We start from the raw sequence: 19007 nt of genomic DNA on the forward strand, positions 1-19007 counted from the left end.
TAGTCCGGACCGAGTTGTGGGCAACTCAGTGAGTCGCAGAGACTTGGAAAGGTTTTGACAGGTGGACCGAGTCAGGTTGGGACTCGCCGAGTTGACCTTCGACTCGGCGAGTTGAGTCGCGGTGGCCCTGTGATTCATGCCCAGGGGGAACTCGTCGAGTCGGGGGAGTACTCGACGAGTCAAAGGGGAATAACCCTGATAGTTGATTAAAATGCATAGACTCGCCGAGTCACTAGTGTGCACTCGCCGAGTCCGGTCCAAATTGATTAAAGACGTTTGACCAAGTCAACCTGTGTTGACTTGATAAGGATGGCCCACCTTTGTGGTACAAGTAATAATTATAGATTTATAATATCATAGGAGGATTGCAGCTCGAGGGTTCGAGCCCGAGTGATTTCAGGATTCACGATTAGCGACTTAGCGAGGCATTTGAGGTGAGTCTTCTCACTATACTGTACCCGGAAGGGTTTTGACTGTGTGACCGGAAGGTCGAATATGATATGAAATATATGCCTTATGTGTGTTAAGTTATTTGCTATATGTGTCATGTATGATATGTTTGATTTGGGCCGGAAGGCAACATGATATGGGCCGGAAGGCGTGGTCATATGGACTGTAAGGGTTGACGTGGGTAGGACCGGAAGGTTCACCCAGTCGGGACGAAAGTCCCCTGAGACACATGGACCGGAAGGTCAAGGCCTGGAAAGGCGTATGTGCGTATGTTGTATTTTGGGAACTCACTAATCTTTATGCTTACAATTGTTGCATTATATGTTTCAGGTACTAGTGAGGACCGTGGGAAAGCGCCAGCGTGACCGTACACACACTCGGGGAAACTATTTTGTTATCTTTTGTTATGTAATCGGTTGTGACTACATTGTTACTTTGGAATCTAAACTTATTACTCATGTTTTGATGGTTGTAAAAATGAAAATTTTTGGTTGGAAATTTTATGATGTTACATTATTCAACCCCGATCACATGTGACTTTAACGTATTCACCTAACAATTAACTCCCATCACTTCAAAGCCTACATAGCACAAAGCAAACAACATTTGGACATAAGAAAAACAATCTCAAGCAACTCTATCCTCGTAGAGAAAACTGAACTAGCATACAATACTAAACTCGTACTATCAGGAATAACCTAAACAGGCTACCCTACTGCTGTCTACTCAACTCTGGCATGTAACTCTTTCATATACTGAAGCACATAAAGCAGGCACATAAGGCATCACTCCTAGATCCTTAGTCCTATTCTAGCATGCTGTTCTACAGAAACTGATAAACATAAATAAACTTGTATGGGTACATTGGGGAATACTTACTTGAGCTCGGCCGGTCACACACATCACACACTTTGTTCTTTCTTAAAACCCTTTACTTAGCCTTTTAGAAAACATTTTCTCTTTCCAAAATCTTTTAATCCCTCGATTTGAGTTCAAACACCCCCGAAGGTGTGTCTGAATCCCTCAAACCAGGGCTCTAATACCAACTTGTAACGACCCAATTTTCACGTCCAAAAATTTCGTTTTTAAAACTTTACTTAGAAAACACTAATAATTAAAACATTGTTTAATTAAACCATTTCACATCGAAAACCCAAATTTGAAATCCACAACATGTAAACAACCAAAATATCAAAGTATCAATCCCAGAATAAACTCATAACTGCGGAAACAAGAGTGTGTGTGATATGCTACTACCGTGCCGACTCCTTTCCCTTAGTTGAAGAGGTACCTGAAACCAAAACTGAAAACTGTAAGCATGAAGCTTAGTGAGTTCCTCCACTGTACCACATACCATATAATCACATAACATACATAAATTGTCAGGCATATATGGGTGCCCGAACAACCCCTTCGGTCCTCTCGACCGGATACTACCTAGCATATCTGGGTGCTGGCCTCCCCTTCGGTCCTCTCGACCGGATACTGCCTAGCATATCTGGATGCTGGCTTCCCCTTCGGTCCTCTCGACCGGATACTGGGGAAACTATTTCTCCCCTCTACTACTACCACATAACATGTATCACAATATCAGAATCTATCTAACATGGCTGGGTATGACTACCCCTTCGGCCCTACTGACCGGATATCTTGGGGACTTTCTCCCCCTACTGTCACTAGCACATAAATACAACACAGGTAGTAGTAATCCCTTAGATGAATATCACATAGACAATCATCTACATACAACTCCTACTGGTGGGCCGGCATTGTGGCTGTAGACCCACCGCTACTAGAAGGTAACTCACCTCAAAGTAGGTGTTGGTCTGATCGGAAACTGACTGTCTACTGCTGCTGCTGCTGTTGCGGATGCCCTCCAGCTATAACTCGCACAAAACGATCAGTCAAACACTGCTAGATGTAATTAGTGTAAAATGACCCTTTTACCCTTGGCCAAGTCGAAATCCAAGTGAAAGTCAACTTCCAATTGACTGGACTCGCCGAGTCCGCGAGCAACTCACCGAGTCCTTCCCTTAGTAATCTGGTCCTACTCACCAAGTCCCTCTCCCCACTCACTGAGTCACCCTTGACTCACCACTCGGGACTATGGGGCCGACTCGAGTACCGACTCGCCGAGTCCGCGAGCAACTCGCCGAGTTCCTCGAGCGGATCCCCTACTCACTTCCAATCCACACCAGAACACCCCATACGAGGGTTTGGGGTTTTGGGGACTTCCCTACACGGTTAATTCCGCGTGCGGTTACGAAGGGTTGACCCTTCAACGCTTAAACCCCTCTTGCTCTACGAAAGTTCATATGACTCGCCGAGTTTGAAGAACAACTCGGCGAGCTCCAGGCAATCTTCATAGGACTCGCCGAGTTGTTCATCCAACTCGCCGAGTCTAAGACCATCTTCATAGAACTCGCCGAGTTCCTCGACCCATTTCCCAAGTAGGCCAGATCTGAGACATGCAATGCTTCAAAACCACAAATCTAAGGTCCTAGGACATGTTTACCACGTAAAGTTGCAAACTTTACATGCATGCACGGCCCTATGAGCTCAAACATGCAATTCCAAGCTCTTTAAGAGGTCCTACACTCAATAGGGACCTCAATCACCTCAACCACAGAGACTTTATGCTACTAGGATGTCCTAAAGGTCCAAATCTGAAGTCCTTGCAGAACATTAACCATAAACATATAGAGATTTAGGTTCTTAGGGCTTAAAACCTCTTTTTAGGGACAAGAAGGGGGGTTCAATGAACTAAAGATCAAGGTAGGAACTTTTTCTACCTGAATAGAAGCCCTTAAAAGAGTAGATTTCGGATCTTCTTCCCTTCTTGCACTCTTCAACCTTCACCTTCTTCTCCCAAGCTCCAAACCACCTTTACAATGCTAAAAATCACCCACAAGGACACAAAGGGGGATAGGGTTTCGTTCTACAGATCTCTGGGAGTGCTAGGGGAAATGGAGGCTGGGTTAAATCGTTTAAATAGGGTGCAAACACCCTGGTTAGGGTTTCAGTCCAGACAGGGTCTACTCGCCGAGTCCCACGAGCCTACTCGCCGAGTAGACAGAGTTGATCCCGTGACTAGTCCTGCTCCTACTCGGCGAGTTAGCCCTTCAACTCGTCGAGTCCAAGATTAAAATGCAATACATAAGGAGAGTTAATAATCAAGAATACATACCAGGAACCAGGTGCTACACAAGAAGTTAGTTACGAGGGTTAAAAAGTCATAATTGAAAGTTTAAGGGGATAAAAAAAATACCATTTTCGGATTAATTTATAAAGGATTTTAAAGTCAGGGGCTGAAAGGTAAGTATTGGATTAAGGTGAAAAGATTTTATGGAGTAAGGGGCTAAAAGTAAATTCTAAATATAAAATGTAAGTTTTGGATTCAGTTTGTAAAGATTTCTGAAGGCAGGGTTAAAAGTGTAAAATATGAACTTATTTTGAAAGAAAAGAAGGAAGGAGGGGCCGATTATGTCATTATGGAAAGGATTTTAGAGGGCCACCCGGTATATAATGCTTACGGGAACCCTAACCCTAACGAGAGAGTTCAACCGCCATGTGTGGAGTCAGCCGCCCCCTCCATTTGTTCATTGTTCCGATTAGTGAGGATAGTCGTTGCTGCCGCTCCTCCATCGTCCAAACACCACAATAGTGCCACTCTCGTACACCAGTCGAAGTCGTGAGCCACCAGAATTGTTCCTTGATGAGTGCCGACGAATCTGAGACATGCTGAGACCGACGCAACTGTTGGGAAGGACCGATCGAAGGGCTGCGGTTGGGTCTCGATGTTGTATCCACTGCCATACGACTGTTTCATCAAGGGTGTCACCGATCTACTGCTGATGTCAAGCTAAGGACCACCATACACTCAATCCACTGAAGATGGGGGCTGTTTCTGGAGATCGGGGCTATAACGGAATATGATGTATTGCTGCTGCCGTTCGTAAATCGGGATCCCAAGCCCTATTCGTCATCCCCGCTGTTGGGGGTTTTTATTTTCGTTCGATGAGCACCACCAGGTGGGTGGCCACCTTCGGATCTCGAGAATGGTGTGTGTGTGTGTGTGTGCGGTTGTTATCTCGCTTTCACCGCTATTTTCTGCCGCTTCGTCGTCGTGGCTACCATTTCTACTTATTCTGCCGCCACTAGCCACCGTGAGAGGTGGTTGTGGATGTATTTATGGGTGTGTGTTCATGTGTTATTACTAATTCCGGTTGTTATGAGATTGTATGTGTGCTCTGTTTAGCCGAGGTTCCTGGAAAAGCCATCGCCACCATCGTGAGGTGGTGGCTGCCACCTTCTACCACCACCGGCCACCATAGGGTGGCTGTGTGTGTTTATGTTGTTAAGTGTGTGTGTTTATTTTGAGTTTCAGCGTTGTAAAGTGTATTTACAAATTGGAATAATGAAAGGAAAACTGAAAACCACCACCATGAGGTGGTGGATGTCGCCTCCTTCCACCGTGTTGGGTGGCGGTGTGTCTTGCCTCATCAAGTGTGATTCGTTTGGGGTGCTTGAAACCCTAATGGGCCTTGTTAGGCTAATGGGACCAATGTAGCCAGATGGGCTTAGTGAAAACCATAATGAGACTAATGGACTCTAATTGAACCAATAAAACCTTAGTGGGCTTAATGACATTCTAGTGAGCCTAGTAGGCCCAATAAAGCCCTAATGGACCTAAAAGCCCAATAAATTGATAAATGGGCTAACATTTGGGATGGAAGAACCGCAATGCCAATAAAACCCTAATTTGGGGAATTAATCGGGACACATGGGAATTATTTAACAACTGGAGATATTAAATAATAATCGTTGTTAAGAAATTAATCTAAGTAATATTGGACTTAATGGATTTAGTCCTTAATTGGGTTAAGTGAGAAGACTTAACCCTAATCATCATTTTATGTGAAAACCCTAATTTCGCTTAGGTGTATTGTTGGGCCTTTTATTAGGCCTTGATGATTGGGTTATTAAATGAGCTATCCAAGATCAAGCAAATGGTCTAGAGTAATTTAATGGGCCTAAGGTAAGGCCCATGTAAGGGACTTGGGCCAAATTTGGAAAATTGGGCCATAGATGGGCCATAGTTTGGCCCTTAATGATTATATGATGTTGGGCCTTAGAATGAGACCATGTATATGCCTAGGCGCAATTTGGAAAATTGGGCCATGTTTTGGGCTTTGATTCCTAATTGACTTTGGGCCTACGGATTGGGCCTTAGGCTTGAATAAGCCAAGCTAGGGGTAATGTAGTAATTACCCAAAGAATGTACGTATGGTTATGTATTGGGACCCAATTATTAATTGGGTGTTATTTTGGTGTTGACAGTTTGGGAATCTATCAGCCAGCAGCTGGGGTCGAGTCTGTGGGACTTCAGCAAGTCGGGATTGTGTTTTCGGGACTTCAGCAGTGTGAGGTGAGTTACCTTCCAGTAGCGGTGGGTCTACGGCCACAATGCCGGCCCACCAACAGGAGTTGTATGTTAGATGATTGTCTTTGTGATATCATCTATGTTTGCTGCTACCTGATATGTTATATGTTATGCTGGCATGATATGTTATATATGATAGTAGTAGAGTTCGATTGTTAGGACTGAAGGGTAGGCCAGACACCCCAGATATGTCTGACATTATGTGATGATATGTTTATAAGTTGTGATGATATGTTATATACTGGCATGATATGTTATATGTAATAGTGGTAGTAGGAGGGGAATAGTCCCCAAGTTCCGTTGTTAGGATCGAAGGGTAGTTCGGACACCCCAGATATGTCTGATAGTATGTTTATGTTATGATATATGTGATAGTAGCAGTAGGGGTGGAATAGTCCCCAAGGGTTGGTTGTTAGGGCCGACGGGTAGGTCAGCACCCCAGAATGGCTTGATATGGGTAGGTCAGCACCCCATAATGGCTTGACACGAGTAGGATGGCACCCCAAAAATGACCGCATGCGTAGGTCAGGCACCCCATAATTGCCCGACAAGACATATTTTATGTGTTTGTATGGTATGTGGTATGATGGGGGAACTCACTAAGCTTCGTGCTTACGATTTTCAGTTTTGGTTTCAGGTACTTCGTGTTTAAAGGAAAGGAGTTGGCTTGATCGCAACGCATCACACTATGGTTTTCCACACATGAGATCTTTGGGATCACACTATGATATTGTTTTATGATAACATGCTTAATTATTTCTACTTTGGTTTTGACATGACATGATATTACAAATGTTTTATTACACAATTGGTTTTATAATGACGTATTTAAAAATGAAAATTTTGGCCAGTATTTTTGGGATGTTACATAAACCCAATACCGATTGAAAGAGACTGAAGGGGAGAAATAGATCCAATTATGTTTCGACTATTATTTATTTATGGTATGGGGTATTTTGGGGAAGCTCACTAAGCTTTGTGCTTATGGTTTTCAGTTTATGTTTCTGTCACCACTGGAAATTTTGTGTCATGTAATCTATACACGCAAGTTAATGTGAATCAAAAACTTCAATCAAATACATCATACAAGTACTACAAATAGTCATCAAATAATTGGAAACCCTAGAAGTTCTTGTTTAGGTCCACTTTGGACTACGACTTCCTTATTGGGCCCAAATGGACCAATAAGCTTCCAATTTGACTATCATGGGCTTAGAACCCTAATTAGGCTCTAATTGGACCCACAATCAGTTATTTTAACATTTTGGGCCATTGTGGGCCTAGAATGAAATGAATTAAAAGCCTTGATCCATAATTAACCTAATCTAGCTTAATGAAAAATAAAAATCACAATTTTATTTTAAAGGGCCAATGATCACCCAAACTAACTCTAATATTGGGCCTAGAGGCAAAAAGCCCAAAAATCTTTCCTTCCCTCTCTATTTTCGGCCCAAGCCCAAGGATAAAGGAGGAGTTGACTTTGGATTGCCACCTCATTTTTATTCATTGGATATCCATGCATGGAACTCATACTTCCAAGCACCTATCTCATCACGGATCACTTCTCTTCTTTTCCCTCCCTCACTCTCGGCCGAAACACATACACACATACACAAATATCTCTCCAACTCTCTCAAGAACGCTCAAGAACACTTCCTCCCTCTCCACTCCAAAATCTCGAAATTTAGGAAGCTTTTAAGAGGATATTTTCACAAATTCTTCATCTAAGGTAAGATTATGCTTAGATCTATGACTTAGATTCTTTTTGTTATCAAAATCTTTTCCTAATCCATGCAAAACCCGTGATATTACATCCTAGAAGCACATCAAACTCGAGATCTTCAAGAAAAGGGTGCTAAGGCCAAAAACCACCAAGTTTTCTCCCATCTTTTCTTCAAAAACCGAAATCACACCCTAAGGTGAGCTTCATACCCCCTATTTTCTGTTTTTATGAGTTTTGTGGGGGGGGGGGGGGGGGGGAATACAAGTGAAAATGTAGATCTATATGTGTTTTGTATGCCTTGTATGATTTCTATGCTTATATGTGTGATTTTGTGTGTTTATGATGTTGGATTTAGCCATAAACCTCTAAAAATCGAGATATACTTTATGTTAAATGATACTAGCATCAAATATAATTCTACATACAAAGTGTTCCAAGAAAAATAGCTAAATGGCTTAATAACATCTTCTTTGGGCTAAAAACTCAATTTTTGGACATAAAATGTTAAAAATATAAGGTTAAAGGGCCCAAAATGACATATCACGAATTCTGATGGATGAGGAGTGTCAAAACAGTTTCAATAAAATATTTTCTGGAAATATACTCATTTGGAGGATTAAAAATATAAATTTCAAGCTTAATAAAAATGACAATTTCGGCCCAATAGGGCCCATTATGCGAAATTTTCTGTTTTGGAGGGCCAAAACTGTGTTTTTCTGTAAAACAGTGGACTACTAGTGTTACAAGTACTTTTCAAAGGTTTAAAATGCTTTTCAAATTTAAAAAGGACCAAAGTTGCAAAAAATTTCCAATTGGGGCCAAAATTGTAAAAACTGCGAAAAAGAGGGGTTATAACCGAGAAAACTGCAATTTCAGGAACTTAAACTGTTTTCAATGAAAAATATGCTGAAAAATATTAATTTCAATAAATTTTGGTGTTAAAATGTCAAGAAAATGATTTAAGGACCAAACCGGAAAGTTATTTAATTAGAGGGTTGAAAAAGTAAATTTTACAAACAATGAGGGGCTGAAAACAGAAAACTTTCAAGGCTAATTCAATACACGCAACTTGATCAAATATTGGCACCACGACTACCGACACAATACACAACAATACCAAAAATCGTTGTTAAACGAATTGATTCGGTCTCGAATCAATAATAATCCGAAACTACTAACACAACGATAACTCGACTCATACACGAAAACATTTGGTAATTCAATACACACGTGAGAGTGCACAGACGTCTACGCACCATCTTTGGGCCCCAAAGTGTAAAATCTTGTTTGTTGGGCCTGACTAGCCCAATGACCTGATCTTAAGGCCCGAAGACTTCTACCTTACGAGTTGTTGGGTCTTACATGATCTAACACAGCGTAAAAGGACTTTCAATGGCATTTATACTATTGGTCCCCAAGGGTCCTATGGTATTGCTAGTAAAGTCGGTATTTTATGCGAGGCGGGTCAAGGGCCCCTCGTACCTTTTTTTTATCCCCAACCGGTTAATGGAGTCATCGGGGTCTTCGTGTCCTCTTTCTCTTCGGATGTGGGATTACTCGAAGTCAGGGCGGTCGGATAACGTGATTAGTACGGACGACGCCTACGGGATCGTTAGTATAGTTATAAACGGGTCGTTTGTGTAACGCGTGTTTATAGCAATTAATCATGCGCAAAATATATCCGATGTCTCCTGGGATTAATGACTTCACGCGCTGCAACGGTTTAAACTTTAACTTCATGGAATTCAAAGAATTAGGAAAACATCGGGTTTTCCTAGGGTTTTTCAATACACACGTTTTTCAAAATGTACACAATTTTGATGAACATTTTTCTTACAACTATAGAAACAAACAAGCATACCTATGGATCTTCACAAACGTTTTCAAAAGCTCTTTTCAGAAAATATCGGATTTTCTGGTGGTTTTCAAAATGATACAAAACATTGCTTTTCAAATACCGCTTATGAACTCACCAACATTTCACATGTTGACGTTTTTCAAAATACATGTATTCTCAGGTAACCAGTGACTCAAAGGAAAATGTACTCAGTGATGGCTTGCAGTTTACTTATTAACGAGTCGAACAATTTATTTTTGGGAATGTAATGTTTAAACAATGTACTTCATGTAAACTTTATCGGTTGTACTATATTAATGCATGGTGACGAATGTTGTTATGTTCCATATATATTCAATGTTATGGTATTCAATTAAGTCACGACAGCCCTCGGACGTTTCCGCCGTCTGGTTTGGGGGTGTGACAGGTTGGTATCAGAGCTTTGTTTATAGTGAACTAGCATGTCGAGCCACACATTGATATGCAACTATAAACCAAAAAGAGGGACTAACATAACTCTGAACAAAACAAGTAAATAAAACACCCTTGCTTGCATTAGGAATAGGGACACAACGTCGAACCAAACACAGTAATACTAGTATCTCGGTTAATTCGGGACTGTTCCTAGTGATATCAAGGAGGGAATGTAGCCTGATCAACTACCTTCTCTCCAAAGTAAAACTAACACACGTCTTGATGAGATCGGGATAACTAAGGAACCTAAAACTATACCCTTTATCACTAAAAGAGAACGTTTGCTTGGTCCGTACTATAGTCATAGCATCCTAGGAATAATGTTAGCATATTTACATACTCGCGCAGACAGCATGGCTGGTTTTCATCACCCTAGAGACCCCTATTTCCCTAATCAGGGAAACAACGGATGGCTAGAGGAGGAGGAGCCTGAGGAAGAGCTTGAAGAGGAACCTGAGGAAGACCCCGAAGAGGAATCTGACGGGGAACCGGAGGCAGAAGTCGAGGGCGAGCCTGCCGAACCTGAAGAAGACGAAGAGAATTTCGATGAGGAGCTCGATGACAGCGAAGGGGTGATTCGGACACGGAGTTCGAGGTCATCAACCCCCTTACCCGATCAGGGTGCCTACTTACCGTGTGGGCCCCATTGGTCCTACCCCTCCTTAGGGCATTGATCTTTGGAGATGGAGCAGACATCAGGGATAGCGACCCCTGTTTGGCATGTCATGTGAGTTCTTTGACCTGAGGGATGGAGGACCGGCCGACCGAGCCCTACCGGTCATGGTGAGACAATTACGGGACACCGATGACCTTGCTCAGGGCACTGCTGATCAGGTATGCCAGCTGTGGACTAGAGTCGAGCGTGCGGAACAGGAGATGTGTGACGTCCTTCAGGAGTTTCACATGAGGCAGGTAAGGTGGGAGTCTCGACTTCAAGACGCAGAACGCTTGGTGGCTCGTCTTCAGGTAGCATCCACATCCTCGGAACCACCTCCGGATGCAGCTCCTCACGGTTAGGGATAGACTTATCATAGTAGGTCATTAGGAACTATGCTATGTACTCCGACTCTATGTTTAAGTGACTACACTACTCATAGAGCCGTTATGCTGTCGAATTAGTGTCACTCATGTATGCTCTTACGAGCAAAATTTTCATGTATCAAATGCAGATAATATTAATAAAATTTCACGTGTTTTGTTACGATATTACAAATTGCTATGTGTTGAGAAATTATGATTAAATGGTCAATGGTAGTAGTGTTTAAGTTCGTACCATGCACCTAGTCAGTAGGATCACGACCTCACAGAAACCACATACCCTCAACATCTTTCCGTTTTGTGACAGAAAGATGCCTCTCCGACCTACTCGCGGAAACCCAGGACCAACCCCACCTGAAGTTGACTCAGTCACGTTCCAGGCAGCTGTATCTGCAGCAGTCACTGCAGCGATTGCGCAAATTCATCAAGGGAACAATGGAGGAGTCAATGGGCAAGGAGCCGGAAGTTCGAACAACGGAATGAATCAAGGACCCACCAAGACATGTACCTACAAGTACTTCACAAACGCTAAACCATGAACTTTCAACGGCACTGGAGGGGTGATCACTCTGAAGCGATGGATTGAAAAGGTGGAATCAGTATTCGAGATATGCGATTGCCCTGAATAGATGAAGGTGAAGTTCGCAGCCTGCACTTTTGTGGACCAAGCACTTATTTGGTGGAACGGACACGTGGAAGCCATGACACTCCTTGTAGCCAACTCTATACCATGGGCAGAAATGAAAGAGATGTTAATGGCTGAGTACTGCCTGCGAGGCAAAATACAGAAGATGGAGCAAGAGCTATGGAACCTCACTGTGCAGAATGCGAATATCGATGCCTACATATCGAGATTTAGTGAACTATCCCTGCTGTGCCCGGGTATGATCACATCGGAAGGAAAGAAGATTGAGCGCTTCATCTGGGGACTAACATCACCCATTCAAGGGAATGTGATAGCTGCGAACCCTGAAACATTTGACAGTGCGAAGAGATTGGCGAAGAGGCTGTATGATCATAACAACAAGAAGGGCGAGAAGCCAGTGGAGGCTGAGAAGAAAAAAGAGGGTGATGGCAAGAAAGGGAAGAACAACAAGAGGAAGGGACATCAGGGCCCCGAGACCTCTAAAAAGTAGCAGACAGTGGCAGTTAACGCTGTCACCGCACCGGTTCCAGCCACACCACATGCTCCAGCCTCAGCTGCATCAAATGCTTCAAGACCCTATTCCGGTAATCTTCCCAAATGTAATAAGTGCGGTCTCCATCATCACGGCAAATGCAAGGAACTCCATTGCACCAGTTGCAACCGAAGGGGACACACTGCAAGATACTGCAGGACTTATCCTCCCCAGAATCAAAATCAGGGAAACAACCACAACAACAACAACAACAACCACCGCAATAACAACACCAATGCAGGCGGCCATAATGCAGGGCCTAGCCACACCTGCTTCGGGTGTGGAAGGACAGGGCATTTCCGCCGAGATTGCCCTAACAACAACAATTCAGGATATAGAGGAGCAGGAAGGATGCTGACTATGGGTCAGGGTGAGGCAGTTCAGGACCCCGCAGTTATGACCGGTACATTCCTCCTAAACCACACTTATGCATGCATCTTATTTGACACCGGAGCAAAGCGAAGTTTCGTAAGCGAGAAGTTTAAACATTTAATAAAACAACAACCCCAGAAGCTAAATGAAACCTATACGGTGGAAATGGCCAATGGGAAAACCGAATCCACTGGGGAAATCTACATCGGATGTACCCTAACACTTAACCAACACGTCTTTCGAATAGACCTAATGCCAGTGTCAATTATGAGCTTTGATGTGATTATCGGCATGGATTGGTTAAGCCCCCACCATGCTGAGATTATGTGCCACGAGAAGGTCGTTCGCCTTCGTCTCCCAAATCAAGAAACCCTGGTAATTTACGGAGACAAACCCAACATGAATCTTCGCCTCATCTCGTGCATCAAGGCACAAAAACATCTACGAAAGAACAACTTGGTGTTCTTGGCTCACATAGTGGATAAGACCAAGGAAGAGACTAACATCCAAGATATTCCGGTAGCATGTGAATTTCCAGATGTATTTCCTGAAGATCTTCCGGGAGTACCCCCAGAGAGACAGGTTGAGTTCAAAATCGACCTCGTTCCAGGAGCAACTCCTCTCGCTAAATCACCCTATCGGTTGGCTCCTGCTGAAATGCAGGAATTATCCAGCCAACTCAGTGAGCTTCTGGACAAGGGATTTATCCGACCTAGCTACTCGCCATGGGGAGCTCCAGTGCTCTTTGTCAAAAAGAAGGACGGATCTTTTAGAATGTGCATCGATTACAGAGAGTTAAATAAACTCACTGTTAAAAACCGCTACCCACTTCCACGAATCGATGATCTATTCGACCAGCTCCAAGGAGCTAGTTATTTTTCTAAAATAGATCTACGGTCCGGATACCACCAACTCAAAGTCCGGGAAGAGGATATTCCTAAAACCGCTTTCCGAACCCGCTACGGACATTATGAATTCGTCGTAAGGACCTTCGGTCTAACAAATGCACCTGCCGTATTTATGGACCTAATGAATCGAATCTGCCGACCGTTCCTTGACAACTTCGTCATTGTGTTTATCGATGACATCCTCGTCTATTCTTGAAGCAAAGAAGAGCATGGCCAACATCTCCGACAAGTCCTAGCAAATCTGCGATCGGAAAAGCTTTACACCAAACTCTCTAAGTGTGAGTTCTGGCTCCGGAATGTGAACTTCCTAGGCCACGTAGTTAGCCAAGACGGAATTCATGTGGATCCCTCTAAGGTCAAAGCCGTGGAAGGATGGGCAACTCCGACCACGCCCACTGAAATTCGTCAATTCTTGGGTCTAGCAGGCTACTATAGGAGATTTATTCAAAACTTCTCTAGGATCGCCAAGCCACTTACCTCGCTTACGCAAAAGGGCGTACCATTCAAATGGACAGACAAACAAGATATTGCGTTTCGAACCTTGAAGCAAGCTCTATGTAGCGCTCCCGTACTATCTCTACCTGAAGGAACGGAAGATTTTGTAGTCTACTGTGACGCATCGAATCAGGGCTTAGGTTGCGTTCTCATGCAACGTGGAAGAGTGATAGCATACGCGTCCCGCCAACTAAAGACGCACGAAGTAAATTACACGACCCATGACCTAGAATTAGGAGTCGTGGTCTTCGCTCTGAAATTTTGGAGGCACTACCTGTACGGTACGAAGTGCACCATCTTCACGGACCACAAGAGTCTCCAGCACATCTTGAACCAGAAGGAGCTGAACATGAGACAACGAAGATGGGTTGAATTGCTAAACGACTACGAATGTGAGATCAAGTACCACCCAGGCAAGGCCAACGTGGTAGCTGATGCATTAAGTCGGAAGGAGTACTCTAATCGCCGTACGAAAACTCTCTCGATAACCATTCAATCTCATCTGGCCACTCAAATTGCATCAGTCCAGTTGGAGGCTATGAAAACAGAAAATATAGCTAGCGAGGCATTGCGCGGGATGGAGAAGAACCTAGAAACAAGGGAGGATGGGGTATACTACTTCATGAACCGTATTTGGGTCCCAAAAATCGGAGGATTTAGGGAGGCCGTTATGAAGGAAGCCCACAAGACACGATACTCCATTCATCCCGGTTCCGACAAGATGTATTTGGATATTAAACAACACTATTGGTGGCCTAACATGAAGGCAGAAATCGCGACCTACGTTAGTAAGTGCCTTACGTACGCCAAAGTAAAGGTGGAATACCAGAAACCCTCAGGATTGTTACAGCAACCGGCAATCCCTGAGTGGAAATGGGAGGGGATTTCTATGGATTTCGTGACCAAGCTACCCAAGACGTCGGACGGATTGGACACCATATGGGTAATAGTCGACCGACTGATGAAGTCTGCCCATTTCCTGCCTATAAAAGAAACCTACAAGATGGAAAGACTGACACGTTTGTACATTCGGGAGATCGTGAGACTCCACGGAGTACCAGTGTCTATTATCTCGGATAGGGACAGTAGATTCACTTTGCGCTTTTGGCAATCACTCCACAAGGCAATGGGAACTCATCTCGACATGAGCACCGCGTATCACCCACAAACGGACGGTCAAAGTGAGCGAACCATTCAAACGCTTGAAGACATGCTTCGTGCATGTGTGATAGACTTTGGGAAGTCTTGGGATACCCACCTACCTTTGATCGAGTTTTCATATAACAATAGTTATCATTCGAGCATCAAGGTGGCTCCTTTCGAAGCACTATACGGGCGTAAATGTAGATCACCGTTATGTTGGGCGGAAGTATGTGACACCCAACTAGCAAGAACACATACGTCGAACAGGGCACTAACGGGACCGGAGATCATTCGCGAAACCACAGAAAAGATCGTTCAAATCAGAGCTCGATTGCAAGCATCGCGTGACCGACAAAAGAGCTACGCCGACAAACGGCGAAAGCCCTTAGAATTTCAGGTCGGCGATCGAGTACTGTTGAAAGTCTCACCCTGGAAAGGAGTTATCCGTTTTGGAAAATGGGGAAAACTGAACCCACGATACATTGGACCTTTCGAAATCGTCGCCCGAATAGGTCCGGTAGCCTACAGACTGCAACTACCCGCAGAGCTAACGGTGTACACCCCGTGTTTCATGTCTCTAATCTGAAGAAGTGCCTATCAGATGAAACCCTTATCATTCCTCTTGACGAAATCGAAATCAATGAGAATCTCCTGTTCGTTGAGGAACCAATCGAAATCATGGACAGGGAGGTGAAGCGTACTAAGCAAAGTCGCATCCCGATCATGAAAGTACGGTGGAACGCAAAGCGTGGTCCAGAATTCACGTGGGAATGCGAAGACCAAATGAAGCAAAAGTACCCTCACCTATTCTAGCATTCTCAAATCTAGCTTTCAAACAGGATTTCGGGACGAAATTCCCTCTAACGGGGGGATGATGTCACCACTGGAAATTTTGTGTCATGTAATCTATACACGCAAGTTAATGTGAATCAAAAACTTCAATCAAATACATCATACAAGTACTACAAATAGTTATCAAACAATTGGAAACCCTAGAAGTTCTTGTTTAGGTCCACTTTGGACTACGACTTCCTTATTGGGCCCAAATGGACCAATAAGCTTCCAATTTGACTATCATGGGCTTAGAACCCTAATTAGGCTCTAATTGGACCCACAATCAGTTATTTTAACATTTTGGGCCATTGTGGGCCTAGAATGAAATGAATTAAAAGCCTTGATCCATAATTAACCTAATCTAGCTTAATGAAAAATAAAAATCACAATTTTATTTTAAAGGGCCAATGATCACCCAAACTAACTCTAATATTGGGCCTAGAGGCAAAAAGCCCAAAAATCTTTCCTTCCCTCTCTATTTTCGGCCCAAGCCCAAGGATAAAGGAGGAGTTGACTTTGGATTGCCACCTCATTTTTATTCATTGGATATCCATGCATGGAACTCATACTTCCAAGCACCTATCTCATCACGGATCACTTCTCTTCTTTTCCCTCCCTCACTCTCGGCCGAAACACATACACACATACACAAATATCTCTCCAACTCTCTCAAGAACGCTCAAGAACACTTCCTCCCTCTCCACTCCAAAATCTCGAAATTTAGGAAGCTTTTAAGAGGATATTTTCACAAATTCTTCATCTAAGGTAAGATTATGCTTAGATCTATGACTTAGATTCTTTTTGTTATCAAAATCTTTTCCTAATCCATGCAAAACCCGTGATATTACATCCTAGAAGCACATCAAACTCGAGATCTTCAAGAAAAGGGTGCTAAGGCCAAAAACCACCAAGTTTTCTCCCATCTTTTCTTCAAAAACCGAAATCACACCCTAAGGTGAGCTTCATACCCCCTATTTTCTGTTTTTATGAGTTTTGTGGGGGGGGGGGGGGGAATACAAGTGAAAATGTAGATCTATATGTGTTTTGTATGCCTTGTATGATTTCTATGCTTATATGTGTGATTTTGTGTGTTTATGATGTTGGATTTAGCCATAAACCTCTAAAAATCGAGATATACTTTATGTTAAATGATACTAGCATCAAATATAATTCTACATACAAAGTGTTCCAAGAAAAATAGCTAAATGGCTTAATAACATCTTCTTTGGGCTAAAAACTCAATTTTTGGACATAAAATGTTAAAAATATAAGGTTAAAGGGCCCAAAATGACATATCACGAATTCTGATGGATGAGGAGTGTCAAAACAGTTTCAATAAAATATTTTCTGGAAATATACTCATTTGGAGGATTAAAAATATAAATTTCAAGCTTAATAAAAATGACAATTTCGGCCCAATAGGGCCCATTATGCGAAATTTTCTGTTTTGGAGGGCCAAAACTGTGTTTTTCTGTAAAACAGTGGACTACTAGTGTTACAAGTACTTTTCAAAGGTTTAAAATGCTTTTCAAATTTAAAAAGGACCAAAGTTGCAAAAAATTTCCAATTGGGGCCAAAATTGTAAAAACTGCGAAAAAGAGGGGTTATAACCGAGAAAACTGCAATTTCAGGAACTTAAACTGTTTTCAATGAAAAATATGCTGAAAAATATTAATTTCAATAAATTTTGGTGTTAAAATGTCAAGAAAATGATTTAAGGACCAAACCGGAAAGTTATTTAATTAGAGGGTTGAAAAAGTAAATTTTACAAACAATGAGGGGCTGAAAACAGAAAACTTTCAAGGCTAATTCAATACACGCAACTTGATCAAATATTGGCACCACGACTACCGACACAAAACACAACAATACCAAAAATCGTTGTTAAACGAATTGATTCGGTCTCAAATCAATAATAATCCGAAACTACTAACACAACGATAACTCGACTCATACACGAAAACATTTGGTAATTCAATACACACGTGAGAGTGCACAGACGTCTACGCACCATCTTTGGGCCCCAAAGTGTAAAATCTTGTTTGTTGGGCCTGGCTAGCCCAATGACCTGATCTTAAGGCCCGAAGACTTCTACCTTACGAGTTGTTGGGTCTTACATGATCTAACACAGCGTAAAAGGACTTTCAATGGCATTTATACTATTGGTCCCCAAGGGTCCTATGGTATTGCTAGTAAAGTCGGTATTTTATGCGAGGCGGGTCAAGGGCCCCTCGTACCTTTTTTTTATCCCCAACCGGTTAATGGAGTCATCGGGGTCTTCGTGTCCTCTTTCTCTTCGGATGTGGGATTACTCGAAGTCAGGGCGGTCGGATAACGTGATTAGTACGGACGACGCCGATGGGATCATTAGTATAGTTATAAACGGGTCGTTTGTGTAACGCGTGTTTATAGCAATTAATCATGCGCAAAATATATCCGATGTCGCCTGGGATTAATGACTTCACGCGCTGCAACGGTTTTATCTTTAACTTCATGGAATTCAAAGAATTAGGAAAACATCGGGTTTTCCTAGGGTTTTTCAATACACACATTTTTCAAAATGTACACAATTTTGATGAACATTTTTCTTACAACTATAGAAACAAACAAGCATACCTATGGATCTTCACAAACGTTTTCAAAAGCTCTTTTCAGAAAATATCGGATTTTCTGGTGGTTTTCAAAATGATACAAAACATTGCTTTTCAAATACCGCTTATGAACTCACCAACATTTCACATGTTGACGTTTTTCAAAATACTTGTATTCTCAGGTAACCAGTGATTCAAAGGAAAAATGTACTCAGTGATGGCTTGCAGTTTACTTATTAACGAGTCGAACAATTTATTTTTGGGAATGTAATGTTTAAACAATGTACTTCATGTAAACTTTATCGGTTGTACTATATTAATGCATGGTGACGAATGTTGTTATGTTCCATATATATTCAATGTTATGGTATTCAATTAAGTCACGACAACCCTCGGACGTTTCCGCCGTCTGGTTCGGGGGTGTGACAGTTTCAAGTACTTCCAGCTCGAAAAGGAATGGCTCAGCTTGATCGCACCGCAACCGCCCATGTTTTCTGTATTATGTGATTTTGAGATTTTGT

The sequence above is a fragment of the Lactuca saligna genome, chromosome 5, assembly GCF_052625555.1.
Source record: "Lactuca saligna cultivar CGN05327 chromosome 5, ASM5262555v1, whole genome shotgun sequence".
In the NCBI taxonomy this organism is placed as follows: Eukaryota; Viridiplantae; Streptophyta; class Magnoliopsida; order Asterales; family Asteraceae; genus Lactuca; species Lactuca saligna.